General features: G+C 43.9%; 1 protein-coding gene across 1 annotated transcript in view; it reads right to left on the reverse strand.

The window, feature by feature from the left end:
* The window catches only part of ADAMTS12 (ADAM metallopeptidase with thrombospondin type 1 motif, 12), a 680,205-nt gene that overhangs the window by 393,152 nt on the left and 279,923 nt on the right, over positions 1–7,130 (reverse strand). The gene's annotated exons all lie outside the window — the stretch shown is intronic.

A 7,130-nucleotide genomic window follows, 5' to 3' on the forward strand; every position in this document is an offset into this window, starting at 1 on the left:
TATTGTTAATAGATCTTCCACCAATCCTGACACCACACTTCTCCTCATAGAGCCCAGCCTCCTGGATGATCAGTTTTGCATACAGGTTGAAAAGGTATGGAGATAGGACACGTCCCTGGTGTATGCCCTTCCCAATTTTGAACCATGCAGTGTTTTTCCTTCCTTTGTTCTGACGACTGCCTCTTGGGCCAAGTATAGGTTTTGTATTAGCATGATCAAGTGTCCTGGGATTCCCATTCTTCTCAGAGTTAGCCACAGTTTGTTATGATCCACGCAGGCGAACGTCTTTCCATAATCAATGAAACACAGATATACATTCCTCTCGTATTGCTTGCTTTCAAGATCCATCTAACATTAGCTAAAATATCCCTAGTACACAACCCCTTCTAAACCCAGCCTGGACTTCTGGCAGTTCTCTGCTGATGTCTATAAATGTTTGTTGTGAGACTCTTGTCTTAGATGATATTGCCAAATGTTTGTTTACAGTCAGTAGATTTTCTTTTCATCCTGTTGGAAAATGTTTTTGATGCACACAGGGATTTAATCTTTAGAAGGTCCCATTCATCAGTTTTATCCTCCTCAGATTATACATTTCTCGCTTTATTTGGCAGTCTCTTTATAACGTAGACTAGAGCTTCTAAGCTTAATCCCAGTTTGTCTCTTAAGAACTTCATGGTTTGAGGCTTTACTCCCAAGTCTTTTATGCACCTTGGGGTAATTTCTATGTATGGTGTGAGATGTAGATCCTGTTTCAGCTTTCTGCACATAGCAGTCCAGTTTTGCCAACACCATTTGTTGGAGAGATTTTCATTTCCCCCCCTTTTTTTTGTCATTTCCCCTTTTGATAGGTTTTATTTCCTTGTCGAGAATCAGTTGACCATAGATAACTGGGTCAATTTCTGGTTTCTCTATTCTGTTCCACTGATCTATGTGCCTGTCATTGTACCAGAACCATAGTATTTTGGTTATTACAGCTGTGTAGTAGGTTTTGAGGTCAGGGAGAGCTATACCTCCCACCTTTAACGCCATTTGCTATACTGCTAAAAACTGGACAATGAATAAAGATGACAACAGAAAAATTAATGCCTTTGAACTATGGTTTTTGAAGAGTACTGAATCCCTCATAGCCTGTCCAAGAACAAACAGATATGTCTTGGAGAAGAGGCAGCCAGAGTTTCCTTGGAGGTCAGGATGGTAGAGTTTCATCTTGCGTACCTTGGCATGTTGCTAGAAAATGATGTTCTTGGAGAAGCACATCCACCTTGAAGAAATGGGGCAAAGGACAAGGAGAGGAAGATCCTCAACCAGGTGGAATGACACAGTGACTGTAGCCATGGGCTCAAGTGTGTCAGAGATGGTGAGGATGGTACGGGATAAGACCGAGTTCAGATCTATTGTTCATAGGGTCAGTATGAATCAAACTCAACTCAACAGCACCTAACAAGAACAACAACATAGTTTTGGGGCGGGGAGCTCTGGGGGCCTAGTGGATAAGGAGTCATGCTGTCAACCCAAAGGCACAGTGTTTGGCTCCACCACAGCTCCATGGGAGAAAGCTGAGCAATGTCCTCTCACATGGTGTACAGCCTCTGAAAACCCATTGTTGGGTCAGCTATGAGTTGGTTACAACTCAACAATAATGGGGTTAGTGTTGAGTACAGTTCCAAAGTGGAACCATCAGTTTCTGTTTCCGGTGGAGGAAAAGTTCAACTGTCTCTAAACATTGGAGATTCTGTTCCCTAAATTGGAATTTCCACCTGCAAAATTCTATGTGATTGTATCTTAAAGGCTTCAAGACTGAGAGTTACACAGAGGAAGCCAGGACAGAAAACACTGCTAAGAAAACAAAATGCTCCCTGAACCCAAGCCATCCACACCCACGCCAGAGTAAATAATTTATTCCTACATCCTGGGTTGGCTTTGTCTCAGTTTACCTGGGTTTCTTCCCAGCCTCCTCTTCCACCACCTGCTTTTTCCTTTGTTTGTTTTCAAGCGGAAATCTTTGCTGAGAGTGACACTCAGCAGTTCTCCGACCTGTCACAGACCATCTTTCACTGGTGCCTCTCCAAGGAGTTACCACCAAATGTGTGGTCTCTGCTCACAGCAGTCTAAGGTTGCGATTGCTTTATACAAACATCAGCAGGATCAGTAGATGAAGACTTTTCTTTTCCTTCTGGTGGCAGTGTGACAAGATTTCTCCCTCATCCTGGCTTTAATAAAACTTCCTTTATAACTTGAGATAAAAGCACTTCTCTGGTCACAGCGTTCCCATGGCAAGGGAATGAAGTAGCAACAGGACTATAATTGCAAGCACATTTCCATCAAACTCAGAAGATAATTTTTATAATTGAGCCTAAAGAAATGCTTGTATAACAAAACAGAAGTACTTTTCACCGGTAAGTGCTTGCTCTCAGAATAAAGCAAAGTCATGCTATTACTCTTCCCAGTGGAGAAAGAATAAACTCATTCTCTTAGTTATCTAGTGCTCCAATAATAAAGATACCACAAGTGAATGCCTTTAACAAATAGACATTTATTTTCTTACAGACTAGGAGGCTAGAATTCAAAATTTAGGGTATCAGGTCTAAGGGACCTGACTGTCTCTCAAACAAAAGTCTTTTATTTCTTTCAGCATCTGAAGGCTTGGCATTTCTTTGCAATTTTCTTATATTCTGGTTTTCCCAAGTATCAAGGAGAATTCTACGGGAGAGAGGCAAGCGAATAAATGGTGTACTCCACACCTGGCAAATGCTTCTTGGTGGTACTGAGGTCCCCGCTTCTCATTTCCCCCTAACTTGCTTTCTTTCCCTTTCATCTTTTCTAAGCAAAAATGTATTACAGGCCACAGATCATGGGAGTTTATTACACAGCTTACATAGAATATCATTATATGCATGGATTTTGAAGCACACAATTCAACCCATGGCAACCAGGATTACTGCTGTTCACCATATATGTGGACCAGGAAACAGTTGTCAGAACAGAGAAGCGAAACACTGAATAGTTCAAAATTGGGAAGAGTGTACACCAGAGATGTGTCCTATCGCCATACCCTTTCAATCTATATGCAGAACAGATTATCTGGGAGGCTGGGTTCTATGAGTAAAAATGTGGCATCAGGATTGGAGGAAAATTCATCAATAATCTGCGTTATGCAATGACACAACCCTATTTGCTGAAACTGAGGAGGACTTGAAGTGCTTGCTGCAGAGGGTCAAGGACTGCAGCCTCCAATATGGATTGAGGCTCAATATCAAGAAAAAAAGGATTCTCAACACTGTGCCAATTGGCAGCATCATGATAGATGGTGACGAGATTAAGATTGTTAACAGCTTTAGTTTGCTTGGGTCCACAATCAACACTCTTGGCACCAGCAGCCAGGAAATTAAAATATGTATTGCAACAGGAAAATCTACTGTTAGAGACCCCTCCAAAGTACCAAAGAGCAATGATGTCACTCTGGAGACTAAGGTGTGCCTGATACAGGTCATGGTCTTTGAAATCACTTGCTGTGTGTCAGAGAGCTGGGCAATGACTAGGGATGATAGAAAGATAATTGATTCCTTTGAGCTGTGGGTTGGAGAAGAGTATTGAATATACCATGAACTGCTAAGAAAACAAACAGGTTTATCCTAGAGAGGGTTAAACCGGGCTGCTCCTTGGAGGTAAGCACTCTGAATCTTCATCTGACACACTTTAAACATATTGCAAGGAGGGACCAGTCCTTGGAGAGGGACATTATGCTTGGGAGGGTGGAGGGACAGCACAGGAGAGAAAGACCCTCTATGTGGTGAGTTGATTCAGTCACTGGAGTAATAGGGGTAGGTGTGTCGGAGACAATGAGATTGGCACAGGATAGAGCAGGGTTTAGGGCTGTTGTACATAGAGTTGCTATGAGTCACAGGCAACTCAATGGCACATAACAACAACAACAACAACAACAACAACAACAACGTGACTCAGTTAGTGATTGTCATGAGTTCTGATGACATCAGAACAGCAAACTGGTTGAATACCCCGAAACAAGGCAATGTTATGAGCAACACACAGCTACAAGGACCGCACTGGGAAGGAGAACAGATCATAAAATTCAGAGAAGTCAGGGAGAATTTTGGTGAAGGAAGGTCAAGGTGGTAGAAGGAGCTGAGCTGATTGAGCATAATGCTTCAACCACAAAGGCCCAGCCTCTTTTGTCACGCAGGTCTGTTCCTTCAAATGACACAGATCCTGATATAGATCAACAGATCCTACAGAGGCTTAGAAGATAGAGACAGGGACACTCCTCTCCCCTCTTTTTACTGTCATTTGTCTTACTATCACCAGCCTTTTTATACAGGCTTTGGAAGGGGAATCCTATTCATTCACAAGGTAAATAATTCTCATAATCTTTCTTTTGACCAAGGGACATACTATCTACCACCTCTTTCCATTACTTGTGGAAAATCGTCTTTCCTGTGCTTTGAATCCTATCTGCCTCACTAATATCCTATCAATTTCCTTTCAATCTCCTATATCTTATAGTTCTTATTTATGCCATCCTTCCTCTCTTCTCCAATGTATACAGGAATCTTTCCTAGGTTACAAAACCATGATTCATCCTCATCATCTTTCTCTTTCATTATGGAGTGGCAGTGACTCTCTGACAGTTTAAATCCACCAGCTGCTTCACTGAGGAAAAAATGAGCAATCTCTTCTCATTTGATTTACAGTCTCAGAAACGCAGTGGAAGGTCAGTTAAAACATGAAAGCAATGAGTTATCAAGGTAGGAGAAAGACAAGGGCACAGATCAAAGTCGGAACGTTGTTATTGTTATGTGCCATCGAGTCACTTGAGACTCATACCAACCCTATGGACAATAGCACAGATGCCTCTTTTATCCTGTGTCAACCTTATTGTCTCTCACACCTACCCCCATTACCCTAGTCACTGAATCTACCCATCTCATCCACAGACTTCCTCTCTTGCGCTGTCCCTCTACCTTCCCAAGCATAATGTCCCTCTCCAAGGACTGGTTCCTCCTTGCAACTTGCCCAAAGTATGTCAGACAAATCTTCAGAATCCTTGCCCCCAAGAAGTAGCCTGGTTTCACCCTCTCTAGGATGGACCTGTTTGTTCTCCTAGCAGTCCATGGTATATTCAGTACCCTTCTCCAGCACCACAGCTCAAAGGCATCATCAATTCTCCTGGGTTCAATTGCTGAGCACATTCCTGATGGTGGTTAGTCAATTTTTTCTTTTAATTTTTCTTTAGGAGGATATTTTTCTATAATTCTGAAGTTTTCATCTTTTTAAAAACCATAAAATCCTTTTCTTTAAAAGAAATTTGATGTAGATATCCCAAATGGAAATACGTGAGACTGCTCTAGCTGAAGAATAGGAACCCATACAGTAAGGCACTCTCCTCATTCCCTGAGAATTTAGGTTAATATAACTCTGCCCCTGTGATAAACAGAACCATGGAACGTACTTTTCTCTTCTTATCTGAAATAATTCTGTGACTAAGAAGAAGCATAAATTTTGAGACTCACAATTTTGAGACAGCTGCTTGCTGTCTAGTGCACTCATAATCTACGGGATAAGATGGTGAACCATTGAGATACCTTAGTTACCATAACGAATGTTGTTGTTGTTGTTAGGTGCCATTGTGTCCAGAATGACTCATAGTGACCTTATAAATAACAGATCTAAACCTTTGTCCTATCCTTTATCAATCTCACAATCCCTGAGACACACAAGCCCATTGCTGCATTCACTGTGTCAACACACCTGGTCAAGGGTTGTCCTCTCTTTTTGCTACCTCTCCACCTTCTAAGCATGATTTCCCATAATTTCTCAGTCTATTCATTTGTGGTGGGACATTTGGGCTGTTTCCATGTTCTTGTGATGGTGAATAATGCTGCTATGAACATTGGTAAAAATCTCCATTTGTGCTTCAGTTCTCATTTTCCCAGGATATATTCCAAGTAGTGGAATAGCTTTTATATGAAATTTCTGTGATCAGCTTTTTGAGGAAGCACCAAACTGATTTCCAAAATGCTTGTACCATTTTACAATCCTATCAATAATGTGTAAGAGGGGCCCGACGTGAGATCAGGGATCCAGAGACCTGCCATGAGACAGAGAACCAGGGACTTGATGTGAGACAGAGAACCAGAGACCTGCCGTGAGACAGAGTGGAACTGGGACTGCTGCCTGTGGAACCAGAACTAGGAGCTTTTCATCAAGTTTGTTGGAGGACAGGGGTGAAGGTGAGAGCCATAATTGTCAAGACATTAGAAGGGAGGCTGGGAGAGCGATGCAGCACCAGCGAGAGCAAGGCAGCGCGAGAACGCTGCCACCAGAGGGGAGAATGCCACCGCCAGACAGGGTTCCACCAGGAGAGGGGCCTGGAAGAGACGCAGGAAGAACAATAGCCAGCCACCTACCGCGGAACTCCAGAGGAGCGAAGACTGTGAGACCCCAGAGGAACGAAGACTACCAGACACTGTGTGACCCCCCTGCAACCCACACCTGTATGACCCTTAACACACAGGTTGCTGCTGCATAAACCCCCAGCAGCGCCCAAGCCCCGCCCCCACCACTTGGTGATAGTGTCCAAGCCCTGCACTCCTTACACCCTATTCCTTTACTTTCCTCCCCTCCCCCCAACCCCTTGCAGCTCCATAACCACACATCTCAACCCCCACCACAGCCCTGTGACCTCAGGGCACCACCTTGGATCCAGCCATCACCCGGAGCTATCAGGCGAGCTGCTGAGGAACTAACCTGGCAGGAGAAAGACCAGTAGGATCTTATCTGTGTTTACAGGGGCATGGCTGTGCGCCCACAGGTGGGGAATTTGGCCGAGCTCTCTGGGGCTACACCAACTGCCCAAAACGAGCCAGCCAGCTGGCTTCTGTGAACTCTGCAGACCAGCCAGAGGCTAGTGGGTGGGTGGGAATTTGACCTTGACTTTTCAGATCCAGTTGGATCCAGGACCCTGCTGGAGCAGGGGCTATTGTGTGAGGGCACCTGCGTAAGTGCCACCAGGCAGGGAACACTGAGAAAACCACTGGGTAGGAAACAGACAGCAGGAATTTGAGTTAGGACCCCCGTCATGAGCACACTGAGACAGCAGAGGTTTGAGCAAG

The sequence above is a fragment of the Elephantulus edwardii genome, unplaced genomic scaffold, assembly GCF_000299155.1.
Source record: "Elephantulus edwardii isolate Elephantulus edwardi_28Jun2011 unplaced genomic scaffold, EleEdw1.0 scaffold00191, whole genome shotgun sequence".
Lineage (NCBI taxonomy): Eukaryota > Metazoa > Chordata > Mammalia > Macroscelidea > Macroscelididae > Elephantulus > Elephantulus edwardii.